The 25302-nt window shown below is 39.2% G+C and overlaps 1 non-coding gene across 1 annotated transcript; it reads right to left on the bottom strand.

Annotated features, from left to right (window-relative positions):
• Positions 1 to 14220: 14220 nt before the first annotated feature.
• On the bottom strand, positions 14221 to 14325 carry LOC145956656 (small nucleolar RNA R71). The gene has a single exon (XR_014432895.1). It is a non-coding gene; the product is annotated as a small nucleolar RNA R71 (small nucleolar RNA).
• Between the last annotated feature and the right edge of the window lie 10977 nt (positions 14326 to 25302).

The raw sequence follows: 25302 nt of genomic DNA, 5'->3' as shown, positions 1-25302 counted from the left end.
TCTTCTATCTACTACCTTTCAGTTCTCTTTTCTGACTTCTCCCCCTATTTTCTGTGATAAGTACCTCAGAATCAGATGAAGAACCTTGTGCCTTTCTTCTCATCTCTTCATTATGAGCACCACTCTTTGCTGCTTGCAAAGAAACAACACCAATAGGGGTCGAGTTGGTAATAGAAACCCGAAATGTCTCCCAAGACTCAAGTAAAGTATTCAGTAGCCATAGTCCCAAAACTTCATCATCAAATTTGATACCCATTTCAGATAACTGATCTAGGAGCCCTTGAAATTCATTCAAGTGATTTGAAATGGAAGAACTCTCCCTGTACCTCAAATTCATCAGACAATTCAACAAATATAATTTATTATTCCCTAATTTAGAAGCATACAAGGACTCAATCTTCTCCCATAAAGCTCTAGCATGTGTCTCATTTGCAATGTGATTATAAACATTGTCTTCTACAAATTGCCGAATAAAACCACAAAACTGTTGGTGCTCAAAGTCTCATTCTTCTTCAGACATTGAATCCAGCTTTTGAGTAGCAAAGACAGGAAGATGCTTTTTCTTCACAAATAGCAAGTCTTTCATCTTTCCCTACCACAAATGATAATTTGTACCATTCAAAGGAACCATTTTTGTATTTGCCTCCATCATTTAATCAAGTAAATATAGCCCAAAACCAAAGAGCTCTGATGCCACTGTGATAGGGGAAACAACAACAGAATAATCAAGAGTACCAAAGTACGCAGCGAAAATAATTCCTCCAACTTGCAAAAACCAACGAGGAGCAACAAAACAAATAAATGGCAGAAAATAATCACAAAGAGACACAAATATTTTTAACATGGAAAAACCCTCTCAATGTGAGAAGTAAAAACCCACAGGCACAAGCCAGTCAATCAAGCTCCACTATGATCAAATTAGGGTACAAAAGAGTCTAATCAAATGCATAAACAAATGCTTACAACCAACCAATATATTAAAGCAACAAGGCTTTCCAACTGAAGAATAAAGAAGAATAAACCTTAAATTTGAGCAACTGTACAAAATTGATTTCTTTAACCACATACCTCCAATCCACGATCCCAACGGTCAAAACAAAGATCATCGTGTTAAGAACCTGCTGTCAAATTTCCAGCCCGATCCAACGGTAAACGAAGTGGAGATCACAATTTTACTGAAACTGCTCTGTGTGGGAACCAAATTTTTGCTCTTTTTCTCTCCCTGACGGCTGTGTAATTTTCTCTCTCTCTTTTATTCCCTAAGAGACCCCTCTCCACTTGATTTTTAAGTGAGACAAAATTTGAGCTTCTCAATTTTGAGTCTTTTCTCCACATAGGAAGGAAACTCAATACCCAACAGATTTTGAGGTGCTAATGTTATCATGCAGATTTTTTTTAGACTATACTACTCACAAGTCAATCCAAATTCAAGAATGCATGTGTCTTAATATCATTATGAGATGAGATTGTGGATATGCCATTCATTATGAGATGAGATTGTGGATATACCAAACATTGCGAGTAGTCGAGTACGTAGGATTTGTCATGATATTCAGTACAACAATAAATAAAGGTCTTTTTATATGTGAATATTATAAAATGTAGATATATTGTATGAGAAAATACTATATTTCTCTCCTTTTATATAGATATTTGTTAAATAATATATTATTTTTTATGTTAAAAATTTTGATCTCTTTACTTGACGCATTCTATTATGATACTTACATATTTTTAAATTTTTCTTAAGGTTTCATTGAATTTCAATTAAAAAAACTAATAACCAAACACTCTTTACATCAATATTCTCATAGATATAAATATAAAAATAATATATGTAAGTATAATAAAATCAAATGCAAGTATTGTAAAATAGTATTTATTCAATATAGTTAATCTAATATTTTCTTATAAACATTTAAATAAAACAGTATTTTCATTAAATAGTATTAATTATATATATTAAAAGTAAAATTTAAATATTTTTTTAATTCTTGTAAAATAAGTAATTTGATATTTTGGTCTATGTAAAAAATTATCTTTATTTTTTATTTTTTTTTTTAATTTGTAAGCATTAATTTTTTTCTTGTGAAATAAGTAAATTTTGATTTTGATCCTTATAAAATATTTACAAAGTCACTATTTTTAATTTGTATTGATCATTTTAAAGTACAAAATTTCTTTTTATTTATCAAAATGATAATGACGACAGTAGGATCAAACCTAGGACTTTGTGTATACTACCTCAACCACTACACCACGTTCTATAATAAAAAACTTAAAACACTAACATAATGTCACTGATAGTGGTGGATTGCACTTAAGATGATCATTTAATCTTTTAATGAATAAAAAATAGTTAAAAAATATCTCACAAAAAATATGAACTAAAATCAAAAGTTTCAATTTTAGAGGATAAAAAATAAAGAAAAAATTTTGAAGAGACAAAAATCAAAACTTATTATTTTGTAGAGACTAAAAATTATTTAAATTTAAAAATAATATATAAGTATTGAGATATTATTTAATTGATGTTACTAATAAAATATTTTAATAATATCAAACTAAACTAGTATTTTATGATAAAATTTTATTAAATTAATATAATACTAAAATATATATTAAATATATTTATTTTAAAATGTATTATTAAATAAAACATAATTATTGTAAAATTTAATATTATTATGTGTGTGTAGTATAAAGTGTAAGGACCCGCCTGGCCGTCATACAACAACAAACACAGCACCACGAAGAATAGAGCATACATATATAAAATAGAATACATACACATATGTCTGGCCTGGGGCTTAAAATCAATATACAAATTACAACCAAATTGCTACACTAAGTAGCCTACAACAACAAAATATCAAAAAGTATCAACTTCATCTGCTAGCTACAGACCTGCCTCCATACACCAACCTATTCCTGCTTTGCTCCCATACATAGTATGATCATTGCAGTCCAAACCACATGGAAACAACAAGGGTAAGCTAGTGAAAAGAATCAGCATGTACACATACAATTACAATAATTATGAACAGCTACAACTTATCAACACATCATTAAGTTTAGCAAGATCAACATACAACACATCATATATACAGCTCACATCAATCAGCAAAGCAACATTAAACAAATAATGTGTCGTCACGCATATCAGCTCAGAGATCTCCTACAACAGCTCAGCCTTATGGCCTACAACAGCTCAGCCTTACGGCCTACAACAGCTCAGCCTTACGGACTACAACAATTTATATCTGCATGCAGCACAACACAACATAACAGCATTAATAGCATACAGCACAACTTAAACATCATAATTCAGCTCAACAACATTCATCATTAACAGCTTAAATCAGCATATATCAACATATATATCGGCATGTATCAGCATATATCAGCATATAAGAAAGATCACATCCGCGCCCGACGCAAGAGTACTCGTGCCCGGCGTGGACCAACCAGAGAGCCCAAGGCTCAAATGCGCCCCGGCGCAATACCAATTACGCCCAGCGCAAACCCAGGCAGAGACTCCAAGGAGCCTCACGCGCCTAGCGTCCCAAACCCGCGCTCGGCCTAGGGAAGGTAGAGACCTCCCCAAGGTCTCACGTCCGGCGCAATAGCAGTTGCGCCCGGCGCCACCCCTGGCAGAGACTCCCAAGGAGTCTCCATGCCTGGCGAGACATAGTCACGCCCGACGCCATACCAGAACCCAAAAAGCTAAGTTACTTACTGATATCGCGCTCAGCACGGTCCAACCATGCCCGACGTGGGCCATCCAGAGGCTCTCATTCTCAAGCTCGCCCAGCGCACACAATCTTGCACCCGGCGAGCTTGACTAATAGAGCCCTCAGATGGTCACGCGCCCGACACCAAGAATTGCGCCCGGCGTGCTACCAAGCAGCAACTCTCTAAGTTCAAAATTTTTCCCAAATCCTGCAAAAATCCAACAGCCCAAGCACATGCACACCATCTAAAACTCCACATTTTCATCAAACAACAAGAAAACCAACTCATTTTCAGCATGCAACCACAAACACATCAAAGTCCCCAAATTTTTACCAAAACCCCGAAAAACACCTTTTCTTCAAACACAGCCATGAATCATCGAATCATCAAGCCACTCATGAGTTTCTAAACTCATTTCCACACAATCTAGCAAAAACCTAGCTTCCCTTACCTCGGTGAGAAGAAATCTGAGCTCCGGGAAGAGAAAGGAGAAATGGAGAAGAAGAAGCTCGACGGAGAAGAAAGGAAATCTGCCTGGTACATTTGACCAGCTCTAGACAGCACCTAGATCACCACAAAGAGAGAAGAATAAAGCAAAATGAGTAGAGAATTTGGGGGAGAAGAGAGTATGAAAGTGAGAGTGAAAGAGGGTGAAGTGAGAAAAGGAAAAGGAAGGGAAGAGAAGTGGGCTGCAGGCCTCACAACCTCCTTAATAACAGGAATTTTCGTACCTGAAAATAGACTTACTTGGGAATAGGAAAGGGTACCGCTCCCTGCACTACTGCTCAACTTCCCAAGTAGCCTCACCAGTAGTTGCATCCCACAACACCTTCACCAAAGAAATGGACGTGCGTCTCAACTCTGTGACACCCTTACTACCCCAACACATGTATTGTAATAATGAAAACTTAACAAAAACAATTTTTAGTTTCGGTAAAAGGGTTCACATGATAATCTTCAAAATTATTCTTCAACAACCACGACAATGAAAATGAAACGTGAGAGTTTACAAATGATTTTCAAAAATAATATTTACAATTCTAATTCCATATAACAATCTATGTCCTAAAGAAAATCCTCTGCCCCGATGTCACAATATCAGAGCATACCCACAACTCAATCGTTAGCATTCTAGATGCCACTCGTAGCCGGATCTTCCTCACCTAAAATATCCACAAATCCCACGGTGAGAAAAGAAAACATCTATATATATAACACATAAGAAAAGACAACATATTATCTCATGGTAACTTAATATTCATAAATATTTCAACATATCGTATTTCAATCAATCATGCATCGTCATCACATCATAATTCTCAATCACACCAATCATCACAAATCTTGCACTTCACACTATGCCAAAGTCACGTTACCCATTTAACAATCTCAGGCCGTGCTCACCCCTGATATAACACTATGCCAAGGTCACGTTATCCCTATTCCAGGGCCGTGCTCACCCTTGACATGTTAACCAAGGTCACGATACCCACGTAACAATCCAGAGCCGTGCTCACCCCTGATATAACACTGTGCCAAGGTCACGTTACCCCTAATCTAGGGTCGTGCTCACCCCTGACATGTTAACCAAGGTCACGATACTCATGTAACAATCCAGAGCCGTGCTCACCCCTGATATAACATTGTGCCAAGGTCACGTTATCCCTAACCTAGGGCCGTGCTCACCCCTGACATGTTAACCAAGGTCACGATACTCATGTACCAATCTCGGGCCGTGCTCACCCCTGGTCATAGGTGTGAAGAACCACAATCACATCTCATTCACATCCACATTCACATTCACATTCACATCCACATCCACATCCACATCCACATCCACATCTCAATTCCACAATACATACACAATCCACACAAAATGGTGATTCACATACCCCTCAAGTAATTCATCATCTAGATCATCAAATAATATAACAATAACATTCATAAACTAATATAACAAACAACAGAATTATCAATTTAATATAATTTTAACGTAAACAGAAAAATTCCCAATTGTTCCAAAACCTAACTCACAGGCACTTTTCTACAATTTCGTTCTCCCTCTCAGATCATCATTCTTACAAATTATTAGCATATCTATAATCCTCAACACATACAGAATCTAATAGGATCCTCAATTTCTCAAACAGAAGTCATCCAATTTTTCACAACCTAACTTACAGGCACTTTTCTATAATTTCGTTCTCTCTCCCAGAGCATCATTTTTACAAGTTAAACATATATTCGTAATCCTAAATATATATAGAATCACATAAGATAATTAATTCTCCAAACAGAAATAATTATAAAATTATTCATAACCCTAAGGGCTCTTCCTCTACCCAATTCCCTCATGTAACTCTACATATAAATAATCTCCTTTTCCCCCGTACCTGGATAAATAGGAACTCGGGCAGAACCTCCTCCTCTTTTTCCTTAAACAAGGATCGGAACTAAAACTGGGGCAGAACCTCATCCTCTGAGTTCCTCTTGGTCTTCAGAGAGAAGAAGAGGAACGAAAGAGAGAACAGAAGAGAAGAGAGAGTGAGAATGAGAGGTGTGTAGAAATGAGAGGATTTGAGGCCTATTTATATGATTTTTCGCCCACCTACCACTACGGCCCGTTCCAAAATCGGAACGGCCCGTTCTGGGCCCTTCAAACCTACGTAAATTTTTCAACTGGAACGGCCCGTTCCCAAACCAGAACGGCCCGTTCTCAACCCCAGCAGAACGGCCCGTTCTACTTCTAGAACGGCCCGTTCTACTTCCAGAACGGCCCGTTCTCCAAACCAGAACGGCCCGTTCTCCCATCAGAATGGCCCGTTCTGCTTCTACAATTTTGGCCACTCTCACTATTCCAGAACAGCCCGTTTCAAAATTGAAACGGCCCGTTCTGGGCCACGAATTGGGCCAAAGGCTCACAAAAAATGGGCTGTTACAATACTCCCCTCCTTTAAGAAATTTCGTCCCCGAAATTTTTGTAATGGTAGACGTCTCTCTTCTTACTTTTTAATCCTTATGCAACCTCACTACCTTACTGATATACCACTCTATCAATTTTATCAAAGGATTTCTAACGGTAAGACATGTAAACTTGGCGAGTCTATCTACTAAAACCCAAATAGAATCGATCTCTTAAGCGTCTTAGACAAACCTACCACTAAGGTCTATCCACTCACCATCTCACTTCCAAAATGGAGTGTCTAAGTGCTACAAAATTCTTAAAGATTTCTAGTATGCTAACCACAAGTATACAATTGCTTTACTCTTCTCTTCATCTTAGGTCACTACACTTCCGCTACGCTACTCTGATACATCGTAGTAGCTCTTAAATGCATGCTAAGAGTACTCTTACGTTCTTTTTCTAAGATCATCTTTGTTTTTTTTTTTTTAATTCAAGGTTACTAAGCACCCAAATTTGCTCTTGCACTTCAAAACAATGTCGATTTCTATTCAAAAAAAAATGGTTATCTATACTTCTACCAATCTTCTCCATTTGATTCCCTAAGAAAGGATCTGACTCCTAGGTTTCTCTAATCTCATCCATTAATTCACTAGTCACTTTCAACATAATCAATTCAATGCTCCTAAGGATAATCTCATACACCAAGCATAAGTCTTTAAATTCTTCAATCAAATCTAATCCTTAAATCATCAAGAATGATATATCAGAGGTTATCATAATCAAGGCATCTGCCACAATATTAGTTTTACTTCTATGATCATTTCTAAAGATCAAGTACCTAAGCGTAAGTACACTCGGTATTCATATCAGATCTCTAATTTCACCACTCCATCTACACCCAAGTCATACTCTTATTCATCTTCTTATCCCATCGTCTCATATCTTGTCACCAAAATTATACTTCTCTAATTTCCTTCAACAATCCATTCGTTACTCAAGTCATAGTTAGTCTCACACTACTAAGGGTAACCTTATAAGCCAAACTTAAGTCTCTAATTTGAGCCAAAAAGATTCATCTCTCTAATCATAAGGGAAGATAAATATAAAGGTTTCCTACACAAAACATCGATCACCACAATGGCTTTAGCCAAATAATAAATAAGATCAAAATCTTATTCCTTAAGAAATTCCAACTATCTCTTTTGTCACGTAATTAACTCCTTCAGTCAACAGATAATTAAGGCTCTAACGATCAATAAATATCTCAAGCTTAGAATCATATACGTAGTGTCTCCAAATCTTAGTATAAATATTAAAGCTGCTAACTCAAGGTCATGGATAAGAAAATTCCTCTCATGAATCATAACCTACTACCTTTCCTTCTTGCCACAACACTCCTCGCAAACCTATCTTTAGAAGCATAACTATATATCACAAAAGTCTTATTAAAATTTAGTAGTATTAACACTAGTCAATCTTTCCTAAAGAGTTTGAAAACTACCTTCGCATTTGTTATCCCATACAAAGGCAACTCTTTTCCTAGTCAATCCAGTCAAAGGTGATAGTAAGCGACCCAGAGGAGTAAGCGACGAAATACTTTGGGTAGTTAAAAAATAAACATAGGTATAGGAATTCCTGATATAGATTAACCTTTCGAACTACTGCTGATTACAAGGGTAGGCAAGAGACAACCTGGTGGACTGAAACATTTTAATAACCAGAGGAAAGAATGCAAAAGTGATTCCCGTAGTGAGGGCAGTTTAAACCATGAACAACTATCTTAAAAATTTACTCAATAATTTTCCTATAAACTCTCCAATAAACTCCTAATTATACTAATTGACTCAGATATCTTTCACTTTAAACACAACTTCGGTAGATCTACGTTATACCTCCGCAAGAAATTTCATGCCCTAAAATACTCACCTCATACAATCCAAATTCATACTTAGATAATATAGTCTAAATCTATATTGGATATATCTTCATACTTAACTCTAATATGATGATATTACATCCTAAGGTCAATCTCATTAACACACAAACATCCACTAATTGATCCATAAGGTCACATACTTGCATATCAAATCATGTTAGAATACCTTCTTCACATATACCATCCCTAAGCATGTATGAATTGATCATCGTTTACACCATGAACCAATCATATCATTTTAATCAACCTTTCAATGACCAAACCTCAAAACATCACCAAATCCATTTTTAACCTTGTTATGCCTAAAATCTCAAAATCATTCATAACAGCATATATCTACCTGACACATAGAGTTATATTCATCCAAATGATTTCAAACCTATCTCAAAATAAAGCTAAGAAAATAAGCTACAACTTTTATGAAAACATAAGATTCCCAAAAGATCATTTTCTTAGCTAAAAGTTCAAAAAAAATCACCACAAATGTATTCCGCTCTTGCAACTAAACTTCTGATCACCAAAGCAGTTATAACTGAAGTTCTAGACCTCCATTTTATGTTATTCTAGTTTCATTGGAAAGATAATATCCAAAGCCACAACTTTCATGAAGACCACAAAATCTAATTATGTCAATACGATACTCATACTAGCACAACAAAACTGTAGTGAAAATATCTTCTACACCAAACAACAATAGTGTATGCCACAAACTACCTCAACTCTTTCCAAACTCACACCTCAATTTCTTATTCAAGTCTCTCACTACTATCCTCAATGAAAACAACTCACATGCTACCTAAACCATAAATAGTTAACATGCCAGTACTAACACTCAAGGGAATTACCGTCATTTCAATCTCTCACCAACGAGACAATCACCTTAGATTCAACCGCTACAACTATAGATGTCAAAAATTCCATCAATCGTAAACTCTTAGTACACTCGACAAATCAATGTATCACTCACATCTAAAGTTCTAGTTGTCTAGCACAAGGCTTCGTCTAGTATTACTGGCACATATGTTCGCAACACGAGCGATACTATTTCACCACTACTTCTTACATAAGTAAGAAGTATCAAAACCAATGAGTAATCATCAACTAAGCTATATCATGTCTTCCAGATAAATCCTAAGAACACAATGCACACAAATAAATAAACAAAATCAATCATCACATTAGCACATCAATAAGTTACAATCAAATCATCACATTACTCATCTACCAAACAAGCATAGTAGACTCATAACTCACGGCCGATTGGATCGACCTGCTCTGATACCACTAAATGTGACACCCTTACTACCCCCAACACATGTATTGTAATAATGAAAACTTAACAAAAACAATTTTCAGTTTCGGTAAAAGGGTTCACATGATAATCTTCAAAATTATTCTTCAACAACCACGACAATGAAAATGAAACATGAGAGTTTACAAATGATTTTCAAAAATAATATTTACAATTCTAATTCCATATAACAATCTATGTCCTAAAGAAAATCCTCTGCCCCGATGTCACAATATCAGAGCATACCCACAACTCAACCGTTAGCATTCTAGATGCCACTCGTAGCCGGATCTTCCTCACCTAAAATATCCACAAATCGCACGGTGAGAAAAGAAAACATCTATATATATAACACATAAGAAAACACAACATATTATCTCATGGTAACTTAATATTCATAAATATTTCAACATATCGTATTTCAATCAATCATGCATCGTCATCACATCATAATTCTCAATCACACCAATCATCACAAATCTTGCACTTCACACTATGCCAAAGTCACGCTACCCATTTAACAATCTCAGGCCGTGCTCACCCCTGATATAACACTGTGCCAAGGTCACGTTATCCCTATTCCAGGGCCGTGCTCACCCTTGACATGTTAACCAAGGTCACGATACCCACGTAACAATCCAGAGTCGTGCTCACCCCTGATATAACACTGGGCCAAGGTCACGTTACCCCTAATCTAGGGCCGTGCTCACCCCTGACATGTTAACCAAGGTCACGATACTCATGTAACAATCCAGAGCCGTGCTCACCCCTGATATAACATTGTGCCAAGGTCACGTTCTCCCTAACCTAGGGCCGTGCTCACCCCTGACATGTTAACCAAGGTCACGATACTCATGCAACAATCTCGAGCCGTGCTCACCCCTGGTCATAGGTGTGAAGAACCACAATCACATCTCATTCACATCCACATTCACATTCACATTCACATCCACATCCACATCCACATCCACATCCACATCAACATCCACATCCACATCCACATCTCAATTCCACAATACATACACAATCCACACAAAATGGTGATTCACATACCCCTCAAGTAATTCATCATCTAGATCATCAAATAATATAACAATAACATTCATAAACTAATATAACAAACAACAGAATTATCAATTTAATATAATTTTAACGTAAACAGAAAAATTCCCAATTGTTCCAAAACCTAACTCACAGGCACTTTTCTACAATTTCGTTCTCCCTCTCAGATCATCATTCTTACAAATTATTAGCATATCTATAATCCTCAACACATACAGAATCTAATGGGATCCTCAATTTCTCAAACAGAAATCATCCAATTTTTCACAACCTAACTTACAGGCACTTTTCTATAATTTCGTTCTCTCTCCCAGAGCATCATTTTTACAAGTTAAACATATATTCGTAATCCTAAATATATATAGAATCACATAAGATAATTAATTCTCCAAACAGAAATAATTATAAAATTATTCATAACCCTAAGGGCTCTTCTTCTACCCAATTCCCTCATGTAACTCTACATATAAATAATCTCATTTTCCCCCGTACCTGGATAAATAGGAACTCGGGCAGAACCTCCTCCTCTTTTTCCTTAAACAAGGATCGGAACTAAAACTGGGGCAGAACCTCATCCTCTGAGTTCCTCTTGGTCTTCAGAGAGAAGAAGAGGAACGAAAGAGAGAACAGAAGAGAAGAGAGAGTGAGAATGAGAGGTGTGTAGAAATGAGAGGATTTGAGGCCTATTTATATGATTTTTCGCCCACCTACCACTACGGCCCGTTCCAAAATCGGAACGGCCCGTTCTGGGCCCTTCAAACCTACGTAAATTTTTCAACTGGAACGGCCCGTTCCCAAACCAGAACGGCCCGTTCTCAACCCCAGCAGAACGGCCCGTTCTACTTCTAGAACGGCCCGTTCTACTTCCAGAACGGCCCGTTCTCCAAACCAGAACGGCCCGTTCTCCCATCAGAATGGCCCGTTCTGCTTCTACAATTTTGGCCACTCTCACTATTCCAGAACAGCCCGTTTCAAAATTGAAACGGCCCGTTCTGGGCCACGAATTGGGCCAAAGGCTCACAAAAAATGGGCTGTTACAAACTCCTTCAGCTTGTGATCAACCACAGCCACCGGCGACTTCTCAAAAGTTAGATTCTCCTTCACCCACACATCATCCAACTCAACCACATGACCAAGGTCATGGACATACTTCCTCAGCTGGGATACATGAAACAAATCGTGTAGGTTTGAGAGAGACGGTGGCTGATAAATCATAATTTGATATGTATCTTTTCCTTCAATTTAGCTATTTTACATTCCATCTATGGTTAATTATAGGATTTAGATAGATATGTGTGTTGTTGGGCCAAATTGGAAAGTTGGGAATTATTATTCTAAATTCTCGCTGTTTTTGGGCTGATGAACATGTCTCGGTTTTCAGGGCATAACTTGGGCTGTGGTGATCCAAATGGTGCAAACTCGGTGGCCCTGGAAAGCTAAGACAAAGACCTAAATATTTGCAGAAGGCGCCGTCGGCCAATTCGATCATCTAGAAGGTCTAATTCGGTGGAAAAAAAACTCGGTGCGGAAAAGAATATGGAATCCAACTCATCCCACCAACTCTCCCATTTCGTTTTGTCTAAGCTTTTTCCATTATTTTATATTTCTTATGTGTTATATGAAGGCTATAAATAGGCCTTCACTCTCCCATTGTAAGACATCCCTGAATACACCTTCAAATAAGTTACTCTTGGGTGTTCTTCTTCCTCCCTTCTCTTTGTTTTCTTTGAGTTTATTTTCTCTGTTGTAGTTGTAGTTTATGTTTTATTGTCCTTTCCTTTTGTATGCATTTTAATTCTGTTCTTTGCCTCCTCCATGGAAGGCTAGATTGTAGTACTCTTTAACTTGATTTAATGCATTTTCATTTTCCTTGCATTTTCATTTCTAGTTCAAATTTAATGGAAGGCTAAAACCATTGGGTTGGCTTCTTGTTATGGATTGTAATCTCTGTTTGAGGTTGGGTATGTTTGTGTGTCTCTGTTCTACTTTGTTCTTCTTCATTCAACCTCTATATTAGTATGTCCATGCTTAATGGGCTATGCTTAATGACACAGTTGCTTAATCTGTGAAGAGGTTGATGTTGTATACGTTTTCTTAATTCGTGTAGGGAAATCTTGAGTTAATCTTCGCTTAGTTGGTTAACTCGGATGGAACAAGGATTAAGTAGTTAATAGAGCAATCTTATTGTAAATCAAGGATAAGAGAGTTACAATCCGAACAAGGAGCCAATCTATTTTACTTATTGTGTTATCTGTATTTTATTGTGTTATAAACTTAAAATTTAAACAACCAAAATTCCCCCCCCCCCCCCACTTCGTGTGTTTAAGCCTTTGACAGAGAAAAATGGTCCTTGAGAGACGACCTAGGACAACTTCCTAGTACTACATTTAATTGTTTTTATTTGACCGGATACGACTTCGATCAAATTTGGCGCCGTTGCCGGGGATCATCAGTTTCTGTAAAAGGCTGTGCGTTTTTGTATTTGTTTTTGTGGTGTTTTGTTGTGTGTTTTGTGTTTTATGTTTTAGAGTCTTTGTCAATTTTTGTGTGTTTTGTTTTAGTGTATTAATGTGAATGTGAATAGTGCAGAATATTAGAATTCATTTTTGATTTTGACAGGTAGATTTATCATTTTGCCTCAATTCTTTTGTGGTAGTAGCTAATGATTTTAGGATAATATTGGTGCATTAGTTTTGTTGTTTTCTAAGTTTTCATAAAAATCCCCCTTTGTTCACTATTACTATAGTGGTGCATGTAGTGTATGACTAGGAACAGTCCACACACTTTGCATCCATTTGATCCTGAAATAGATAGAACATACCATAGATTAGTTAGAGAGCATATAGTCTCACCTGAGAGTGATACCCATAGTGTGAGTGTAGCATCTGAAGTTGACTCAACTGAAAACATAGCTGACCAACCTGGACCTCGAGAGAGAACACTTAGGGAAATGGCTGCACCTGATTTTACTTATGAGAGTTTATGCATTCAATACCCTGAGGAAGATGTTCCTTTTGTGCTTAAAACTGGACTAATCCATTTACTGCCTAAGTTTCATGGTCGTGCAGGTGAAGACCCACATAAGCATCTCAAGGAGTTCCACATTGTTTGTTCCACCATGAGGCCACCTAATGTCCCTGAAGATCACATCTATCTGAAAGCATTCCCTTTTTCATTAGAGGATCTTGCTAAGGACTGGTTGTACTATCTGGCTCCTGGTTCAATAACAGGCTGGGATGACTTGAAGAGAGTATTCCTCGAAAATTTCTTCCCTGCATCCAGGGCCACTGCAATCCGGAAGGATATATCTGGAATTAGACAACTCATTGGGGAGAGCTTATATGAGTACTGGGAAAGATTCAAGAGGTTGTGTGCTAGCTGCCCTCACCATCAAATTTCTGAGCAGCTATTATTACAGTATTTCTATGAGGGGTTGAACATGATGGATAGAAGCATGATTGATGCAGCTAGTGGAGGAGCCTTAGGAGATATGACACCTGCTTCTGCTAGAGGGTTGATTGAAAAAATGGCGTCTAACTCACAACAATTCAATATGAGGAGTGATTCCATAGTTGTGAGGGGTGTGCATGATATGGTAGCCCCAGATTCCACTGAACACAAAAAGTTGGAGAGTAAGATTGATGCTCTCACCACCTTGGTCTCACAACTGGCTACAAATCAAAAGTCAGGTCCACCACCAGCAAAGGTATGTGGAATTTGCACTTCAATTAATCATCCAACTGATGCTTGTCCCTCCTTGCAAGACTCTTCTATAGGTCCTGATGCCCCACAAGCCTATGCTGCAAATATCTACAATAACAGACCAACACAGCAACAACAACAGCAAAGTTATGACCTCTCCAGCAATAGGTACAATCCAGGTTGGAGAAATCATCCTAATCTCAGATGGTCTAACCAGCAGCAGCAACAACAACAACCATCACCTCCCTTCCAAAACAATGCTGGTCCTAGCAGATATGTGCCTCCTCCTATCCTACAGCAGCAACAGAGACAACATGAAGCTCCTGCACCACCAGCTCCTCAACCATCTACTTCTGAACCTACATTGGAGGAGTTAGTGAGGCAGATGACTCTTCAAAACATGCAGTTCCAACAAGAGACCAGAGCTTCCATTCAAAGTTTGACAAACCAAATGGGGCAGATGGCCACTCAACTCAATCAAGCACAGTCCCAAAATTCAGACAAGCTACCTTCACAAACTGTGCAAAATCCGAAGAATGTAAGTGCCATCACCTTGAGGTCTGGCAAACAAATTGACATCCCAACACCACCTACAGTTGTTGTACCTCCACCTGAGCCTTCACTTGAGAAAGAGAGCCATGCAGGTAGTAGTAAAAATTTTCATGCAGGTGGACCTTCTTCTAGTGCATGCACTGATAATCTATATCAAGCTCCTGTTCCTCTTCCATTTCCGCCAAAATCAATTCCAAGCAAAAAGATGGAAGAGATGGATAAAGAAATATTGGAGACCTTCAGGAAGGTGGAGGTGAACATACCTTTGCTGGATGCCATCAAGCAAATTCCCAGATATGCTAAGTTTCTGAAGGAGTTGTGCACTCATAAGAGGAAGCTAAAGGGCAATGAGCGAATCAGCATGGGCAGGAATGTCTCAGCACTCATAGGTAAATCTGTTCCACACATTCCTGAGAAGTGTAAGGATCCAGGTACATTTTGTGTACCTTGCATTATTGGTAACAATAAGTTTGAAAATGCCATGCTTGATTTAGGTGCTTCAATTAATGTCATGCCTCTGTCTATTTTCAATTCTTTGTCTCTTGGTACTTTGCAACCTACGGGTGTGGTCATCCAATTGGCCAATAGGAGTGTTGCCCACCCTACAGGTTTAATAGAGGATGTCTTAGTTCGGGTTGGTGAACTAATTTTTCCTGCTGATTTTTATGTGCTTGATATGGAAGATGGATTTTCCCATGGTTCTGCCCCAATCATTTTAGGTAGACCATTTTTAAAAACAGCCCGGACTAAGATTGATGTTTATGCTGGCACCTTGTCTATGGAATTTGGTGATATTGCTGTTCATTTTAATATATTGGATGCCATGAAATTTCCTTCTGAAGCTCATTCTGTTTTTCATGCTGAATTGATTGATGATCTAGTTGATGAGCACTTTTATGGTTTAGATTCTCCTCATGCTAAGAAGCATTCATTTTCATCTGATTGGTATAACTATCTTCCATGTATTGAGTCTGAATCTGAATGTCAATCTGAATATCAATCTGAATGTGATTATGAGGCATCTGAACTTGATACTTTGGGTGTTGTACCTCTTGGTCTTGATTTTATACAGTCAGAATGCACTAACCATGTTGCAGGAAGTACGAAAGAATCTGACTTGCAGGTTGAGGTACAGGCTATGGAACCCCTTTTCCCTTCTTTGGTTTCTTCTAATGATCAACTAGCACCCACACCAGAATTGAAGCCTCTTCCAGAGAACCTCAAGTATGCTTACTTGGAAGATAATGAGAAGTTGCCAGTGATAATTTCCACCTCCCTTGATGTTGTTCAAGAGGAGAAATTGTTGCAGGTTCTAAAAAGGCATAAGAAAGCAATTGGTTGGACCCTGGCAGACATTCCTGGCATTAGCCCATCCACATGCATGCACAGGATATTACTGGAGGATGGAGCTAAACCAGTGAGACAGCCCCAGAGGCGACTCAACCCTATCATTTTGGATGTAGTGAAGAAGGAGGTGACCAAGCTTCTTCAAGCTGGGATCATTTATCCTATATCAGATAGTCAGTGGGTGAGTCCAGTCCAGGTAGTCCCCAAGAAGACAGGCCTCACTGTTGTTAAGAATGAGAAGGATGAGCTCATACCCACTAGAGTCCAAAATAGTTGGAGGGTCTGTATTGACTACCGGAGGCTAAACCAAGCAACCAGGAAGGATCATTTTCCTTTGCCTTTCATTGATCAAATGCTTGAGCGTCTGGCAGGTAAATCTCATTACTGTTTCCTTGATGGGTTCTCTGGTTATTTTCAGATTCATATTGCTCCCGAGGATCAGGAGAAGACCACATTCACCTGCCCTTTTGGCACTTTTGCTTATAGAAGGATGCCTTTTGGCCTATGCAATGCCCCTGGCACATTCCAGCGGTGCATGCTCAGTATTTTTAGTGATTTTTTAGAAAATTGCATAGAGGTGTTTATGGATGATTTTACTGTTTATGGATCCTCTTTTGATGCATGTTTGGATAGTTTGGATAGAGTTCTGAATAGATGCATTGAGACTAACCTTGTTCTTAATTTTGAGAAATGTCATTTCATGGTTGAGCAGGGTATAGTTTTAGGGCATATTATTTCTAGTAAGGGCATAGAAGTAGATCCTGCAAAAGTTTCTGTTATTTCACAGTTGCCTTACCCCTCTTGCGTGCGAGAGGTTCGATCTTTTCTTGGCCATGCAGGTTTCTATAGGCGATTTGTCAAAGAATTCAGCAAGAAGGCCCTTCCACTATCCAATCTACTACAAAAAGATGTTGATTTTGTTTTTGATGACAAGTGTAAGCAGGCTTTTGACTGCCTCAAGGAAGCACTCACCACCACTCCAATCATTCAGGCACCTGATTGGACAGTCCCATTTGAGCTGATGTGTGATGCATCTAATTATGCATTGGGGGCTGTCCTGGCACAAAGAGTTGACAAGTTGCCCAGAGTGATATATTATGCTTCCCGGACTTTGGACGCTGCTCAAGAAAACTACACTACCACAGAGAAAGAGCTTCTGGCCATTGTTTTTGCTCTTGATAAATTTAGATCTTATTTGCTTGGTTCTCGTGTTATTGTTTATACTGACCATGCAGCTCTGAAGTACCTGTTGAAAAAGGCTGACTCAAAGCCTAGGCTGATCAGATGGATGCTCTGGCTTCAAGAGTTTGACTTGGACATCTGTGACAGGAGCGGAGCACAAAACATGGTGGCAGACCATCTCAGCAGGATTGAGAGAGCTGAGAATAGTGCTAAAATCTTACCCATCCAGGATAATTTTCCTGATGAAAATTTGTTAACTATTTCTTCTATTTCTTCTTCTACCACCCCTTGGTTTGCAAACATTGTTAATTTTTTAGTTGCTTCTGTTTTTCCTCCCTTAGCATCACGAGCTCAAATTGATAAAATTAAGAGTGATGCTAAGCATTATATTTGGGATGACCCCTATTTGTGGAAGTTGTGTAGTGACCAGGTCATTAGGAGATGCATACCAGATCATGAGATTGATTCGGTCCTGCAATTTTGTCACTCTTCTGCACCAGGTGGCCATCTAGGCATTCAGAGGACAGCTCGCAAGGTGCTTGATTGTGGTTTTTACTGGCCCACCATCTTCAGGGATGCGTGGAAGATTTGCAGCACTTGTGAGCAGTGTCAGAGAGCAGGAGGAGCCCTTTCTTTGAGACAGCAGATGCCTCAGCAACCCATGTTATTCTGTGAGGTGTTTGATGTCTGGGGTATAGATTTCATGGGTCCTTTTCCTGTCTCTTATGGTTTTTCATATATTCTCCTAGCTGTTGATTATGTTTCAAAATGGGTGGAAGCCAAAGCCACCAGAACTAATGATGCTCGGGTTGTTGTGGATTTTGTCAGATCTAACATATTTTGCAGGTTTGGAGTACCCAGAGCTATTGTTAGTGATCAGGGCACCCATTTTTGTAACAGATCCATGCAGGCTTTGCTCAAGAAGTATGGGGTAGTGCACAGAATTTCTACACCCTACCACCCCCAAACTAATGGGCAAGCTGAGATTTCAAATAGGGAGATCAAGAGGATCTTAGAGAAGATTGTGCAACCCAATAGGAAAGATTGGAGTAACAGGTTGGATGAAGCTCTCTGGGCACATAGGACTGCTTACAAAGCACCTATAGGGATGTCTCCTTATCGGGTTGTCTTTGGCAAAGCATGTCATCTTCCTGTAGAGATCGAGCATCGAGCCTACTGGGCTGTGAAGACCTGTAACTTCTCTATTGATCAGGCTGGAGAGGAAAGAAAGTTGCAACTGAGTGAGCTTGATGAGATCCGCCTTGAAGCCTATGAGAACTCTAAGTTCTACAAGGAGAAAACCAAGAAGTTCCATGACAGCTTGATAGCTCGGAAAGACTTCGTGGTTGGCCAGAAAGTTCTCTTGTACAATTCTCGGCTCAGACTCATGGGTGGTAAGTTACGTTCTAAGTGGATTGGACCTTTTGTCGTTACTAATGTTTATCCTTATGGTACAGTTGAAATCAAAAGTGAATCCACAGATAAGAGCTTTAAAGTTAATGGGCACCGTTTGAAGCCATTCCTCAGCAATCCATCTTTGTTGGATGTTGTTGTAGAGGAGACATCTCTACTCGACCCCGCTACTCTTCCACCATGACTTAGGGAGTTTTCTTTCCCCCTCTCCTTCTTTACTTTTATTGCACTTGTCCAGATTTATTAATTGTTCTGATTGCTCTGATCTTCTGTTTGAGCCACATTGGGACAATGTGTGATTTAAGTGTGGGGGGGGAACTATTTTGGTTATATGCTTTTAGGGTTTATTTGTTATTTTAGGTTTGTGTTTTGTGCAGTTTTGCATGTTTTTCTTTGATTTCTGGATATTGATAGTGTGTAGACACTTACTTCATTCTTGGATAGGAGCTTCTTGATACAATATGGTTTGAAATCCCTGTTTTTCTCTGCTTGGAAAGATGATTTTAAGGTTTGAGAGGTTGTTTTAATTGTGACAGATATACCCTGTGTGAGGATTTGAGCCACTATCTATCCTTTTTTGTGTGTTATGCCTCTTGATTGCTTGCACAGTTGCCTTGTCTTGACTCTGTCTGATACTTCTTGATTCACATGCATGTTTGGATATGATTAAGGCATTTTGATTCCCATAAGCCTCTAGCCAAATAAGCCTACCTTGAATTAACTCCTCTGATAACCCCTACTGAGCCTATTTCCCCTTCTTTGTTCGAAGCTCATTACAAGCCTTAAGCGAAAAACCATGATTATCTTAACCTTAGGGAGTTTTGGAGCTTTGGAATTGTTTTGGGAATAAGTTCTTGAATAAGTGTGGGGGTGTGCGTGTGTGTCATTGGATGATGTATTTTGGCTAGTTGATCCTTTATGTTGTACACTTTACTCATTACAAATTTCGTGGTTACTGTTCACTATGTACTGTTCATACTCAAAAAAAAAAAAAAAAAAAAAAAAAAAAAGAAGTTGTTTGAGGCAAGAGAAAGAGGATTCATCATCATAAAAGTCATTAGAAATTTTTGGGTTTATTTCTTGTGCGTATTCTTGACTTATTCCCCATTGCTCCTCTATTTCCTCTGGTTTGCAGTTACTTATCCCATAAATTATCCTCTACCTTGTCCTTAGCCTCATTACAACCCTAAAAAGACCTTTTGATCCTTATGTGCATGTTTATTGGGTGTTGATTTTAGAGGCTTGCCAAGTCTATCTGTTGCTTGTTTTTCATGAGTGCTTTGAGAGTATACAGTTGCCTAGACACTTGAGAGATACAGTGATATAGTGCATCTTGTGAGGCTCTGTTACTTTTGATTCACCTCTTGAGCTAATTAATTGTCTTGCCATGTCTTGAAATGCTTGGATGATTTCCATAAGTGTCTAGTTTCTCTGACTCTTTTTGTGTTGGATGTTGTCTACTCCTTTTCTTTTCCCAGGAGTCATTGAGAATTGTGTAAATCTGTTTGTTTTCTTGTGTGTATTGTTGTCTCTGTTTCTTCCTGTGTCATCACTTTCTTTGATATCTTTGGAATTGTTCTTTGCTTTGCTTTCTTGATTTTGCCCAGGAGTGCAAAAAGCTAAGTGTGGGGGTATTTGATAAATCATAATTTGATATGTATCTTTTCCTTCAATTTAGCTATTTTACATTCCATCTATGGTTAATTATAGGATTTAGATAGATATGTGTGTTGTTGGGCCAAATTGGAAAGTTGGGAATTATTATTCTAAATTCTCGCTGTTTTTGGGCTGATGAACATGTCTCGGTTTTCAGGGCATAACTTGGGCTGTGGTGATCCAAATGGTGCAAACTCGGTGGCCCTGGAAAGCTAAGACAAAGACCTAAATATTTGCAGAAGGCGCCGTCGGCCAATTCGATCATCTAGAAGGTCTAATTCGGTGGAAAAAAAACTCGGTGCGGAAAAGAATATGGAATCCAACTCATCCCACCAACTCTCCCATTTCGTTTTGTCTAAGCTTTTTCCATTATTTTATATTTCTTATGTGTTATATGAAGGCTATAAATAGGCCTTCACTCTCCCATTGTAAGACATCCCTGAATACACCTTCAAATAAGTTACTCTTGGGTGTTCTTCTTCCTCCCTTCTCTTTGTTTTCTTTGAGTTTATTTTCTCTGTTGTAGTTGTAGTTTATGTTTTATTGTCCTTTCCTTTTGTATGCATTTTAATTTTGTTCTTTGCCTCCTCCATGGAAGGCTAGATTGTAGTACTCTTTAACTTGATTTAATGCATTTTCATTTTCCTTGCATTTTCATTTCTAGTTCAAATTTAATGGAAGGCTAAAACCATTGGGTTGGCTTCTTGTTATGGATTGTAATCTCTGTTTGAGGTTGGGTATGTTTGTGTGTCTCTGTTCTACTTTGTTCTTCTTCATTCAACCTCTATATTAGTATGTCCATGCTTAATGGGCTATGCTTAATGACACAGTTGCTTAATCTGTGAAGAGGTTGATGTTGTATACGTTTTCTTAATTCGTGTAGGGAAATCTTGAGTTAATCTTCGCTTAGTTGGTTAACTCGGATGGAACAAGGATTAAGTAGTTAATAGAGCAATCTTATTGTAAATCAAGGATAAGAGAGTTACAATCCGAACAAGGAGCCAATCTATTTTACTTATTGTGTTATCTGTATTTTATTGTGTTATAAACTTAAAATTTAAACAACCAAAATTCCCCCCCCCCCCCCCACTTCGTGTGTTTAAGCCTTTGACAGAGAAAAATGGTCCTTGAGAGACGACCTAGGACAACTTCCTAGTACTACATTTAATTGTTTTTATTTGACCGGATACGACTTCGATCAGTGGCAAAGCCAACTGATAAGCGACCGGACCCACACGATGGATGATCTGATAGAGACCAACAAACCTAGGTGTCAACTTCTTTGCCTTCAGCGCCCTACCCACACCAGAGGTTGGGGTCACCTTCAGAAACACATGCTCCCCTTCAGCAAACTCCAAAGGCTTTCGCCTTTTGTCAGCATAAGATTTCTGCCTACTCTGAGCAATCTTCATCCTCTCCTAAATCAGCTTCACCTTCTCAGTAGTCTATAGGATCAGCTCCGGTCCAACAACCACTGACTCCCCATCTTGATACCAGCATAGAGGAGCCCTACACTTCCTACCATATAAGGCTTCAAACAGCGCCATCCCAATACTAGCATGAAAGCTATTATTGTAAGTGAACTCCACCAGTGGTAGGACTTCCTCCCCAGCTTCCCAAGTGGTCTAACACACAAGCCCTCAACAAATCCTCCAAGGACTGGATTGTCCTCTCTAACTGACCATCTGTCTGTGGATGATAAGCAAAACTCAACTTCAGCTTCGTGCCTAAGGCTTGATGTAGACTCTACCAAAATCTGGAAGTGAACCTTGGATCTCTGTCTGAAATAATACTAGAAGGCACCCCGTGCAACCGTATTATTTCTCTCACATACAATTGCGTCAACTTCTCCAAGGACCACTTGATATTGACAGGCAAGAAATGTGCACACTTGGTCAATCGATCAACAATCACCCAGATAGCATCACTATTCCTAGCCGACCTAGGCAATCCCACAATGAAATCCATAGTGATACTATCCCACTTTCATTCTGGAATCTCCATCTGCTGCATCAAACCACCCGGCTTCTGATGCTCCACCTTCGCCTTCAGACAAGTCAGACAAGCTGCCACATATTCAGCATGTCTCTCTTCATACCAGACCACCAGAAAGTCTTCTTGAGGTCTTGGTACATCTTAGTCATACCAGGATGTATGTTAAGTCTACTCTTGTGGCCTTCCTCCATCATAGCTTTCTTCAGCTCAAAATCATGAGGTAGGCAAATTCTGTCCTTAAACCTCAAGATCCCATTTCTACTCAGCTCAAAACCCACTGCCTTCTCGGTACCCATCAAACCAAGAATCTGCACTAACTGCACATCCTACAATTGCTTCAATCCAACCTGCCTCAAGAACTCACTAGTTATGATAGACATCCCACTACTAATGTGATCCTAAGCTAGCTCCACACAGAGATTCAAATCTCTGAATTCCTCCACCAACTCCAACTCTTTCACCATCATACTAGACATGTGGATGGATTTCCTACTCAGCGCATCCGCCACAACATTGGCCTTCCCAGGGTGATACATCAGTTGAAAGCCGTAATCTTTCAGAAACTTCATCCACCTTCTTTGTCTCATGTTCAGCTCCTTCTGATCAAACAGGTACTTCAGACTCTTGTGATCACTAAAGACGCTGAAGCAAGCACCATACAAATAATGCCTCCATATCTTCAAGGCAAAAATAACAGTTGTTAACTCCAAGTCATGAGTAGGATAATTCCTCTCATGGTTCTTCAGTTGCCTTGAAGCATATCCCACTACTTTCCTATTTTTCATCAGCACACACACCAATCCTTGGTGAGAAGCATCACAGTACACATCAAAAGGCTCACCAGAATCAGGCAACACCAACACAAAAGAAGTAGTCAACCTCTTCTTCAGCTCATAAAAGCTCCGCTCACAAGCATCTATCCAAATAAATGGTTGATCATTTCTTATCAACTGGGTTAGAGGCGCTACTATCTTGGAGAATCCCTCAATGAACCTCCTATAGTAACCCGCTAGACCCATAAAACTCTGAATATCAGTGACACTTCTTGGACGCCACTGCAACACCGACTCCACCTTAGTCGGATCAACAACAATCCCCTCAGCTAAAATAACATGGCTCAAGAACTTCACCTCTTCCAACCATAATTCACACTTAGACAGCTTGGCATACAACTGCTTCGCCTTTAGAATCTCCAGCACCAACCTCAAGTGCTCTCCATGCTCCTTCGAGGTCCTTGAATAAATCAAGATGTCATTAATAAACACCATCACAAATTTATCCAAGAAGGGCCAGAAGATCTTGTTCATGTAATCCATGAACACTGCCTGGGCATTGGTCACACCAAACGGCATCACAACATACTCATAGTAACCATACCTAGTCCTGAAAGCGGTCTTAGGTATGTCACCCTCCTTCACCCTAATCTAGTGATATCCTGACCTCAAGTCAATCTTTGAAAATATTAATGCTCCCTTCAATTGATGCATTAAGTCATTTATCTAGGGACGTGGATATTTGTTCTTAATAGTCAACTTGTTCAACTGCTAGTAATCAACACACAGTCGACTACCTTCATCCTTCTTCCTCACCAATAACACAGGAGCACCCCACGGAGATATACTCGGCCGCACCAACTACTTTTCCAACAGGTCTTCTAACTGACCTTTCAGCTCAACCAGCTCAGCTGGGGCCATCCTACAAGGAGCCACCGACATTGGCCCCGCACCTGGAACCAAGTCAATGCTGAACTCCATCTCCCTAGTAGGAGGCAACCCAGGCACCTCATCCAGGAACACCTCAGCAAACTCCTTTACAACATCAATCTCAGCAATGACCCTCTCGGTCTCCACACTCATAGCAGCAAGAAGAATACAGCACTCTGCTCCATCTCTCATCAATGATTTAGCTTGGCTAGCTGAAATCAATAGCTCATCCTTTACCTGAGGGAAGATCAACCTCCTATTGGCACAATCTATAAGGATGCGATTGGCAGACAACCAATCCATCCCTAAGATTATTTCAATATCCACCAAAGGCACCTTATATTTCTTCTCATTCACAACAATCGGACATCCAACACATAGATCAGAAGCAACTATTGAAGCAGAAGCGGGCGTCGACACTAGCAGTCTCAACCCCAAATCACATACCGGAACATCTAGCATAGCAGCACAAGCATATGAAATAAAGGAATGAGAAGCTCCAGAATCAAAGAGAATCACCACATCCTTACCAGTAGCTTTACCCTTCCCCTTCACAAGATCAGAAGAAGTAGAAGCTTCAGCCCCAGTCAAGGCGAACACCCTCCAAGTAGCAGCAGGTCTGTCGTCTCTCGAAGCACCCCTATCCGGTCTATTTTTGGCGGGACAGTTGGTCGACTCATGACCCATCTGATGGCACCTGAAACATCAGCTCTCCGTGTGAGGACAATCCCGAACAAAATGGGGTCCAGCACACCTGTAACACCTGAGAGTGGCACCTCTACCCTGTTTCCCACCTCGATTAGCATCAGCAGGTTGCCTTATG

This window comes from Cajanus cajan, chromosome 3, assembly GCF_000230855.2.
Source record: "Cajanus cajan strain Asha chromosome 3, NIPB_CcT2T_4, whole genome shotgun sequence".
Classification (NCBI taxonomy): Eukaryota; Viridiplantae; Streptophyta; class Magnoliopsida; order Fabales; family Fabaceae; genus Cajanus; species Cajanus cajan.
Note: the sequence above shows the minus strand (reverse complement) of the source record. Positions and strands in the feature narration are given on the sequence as shown.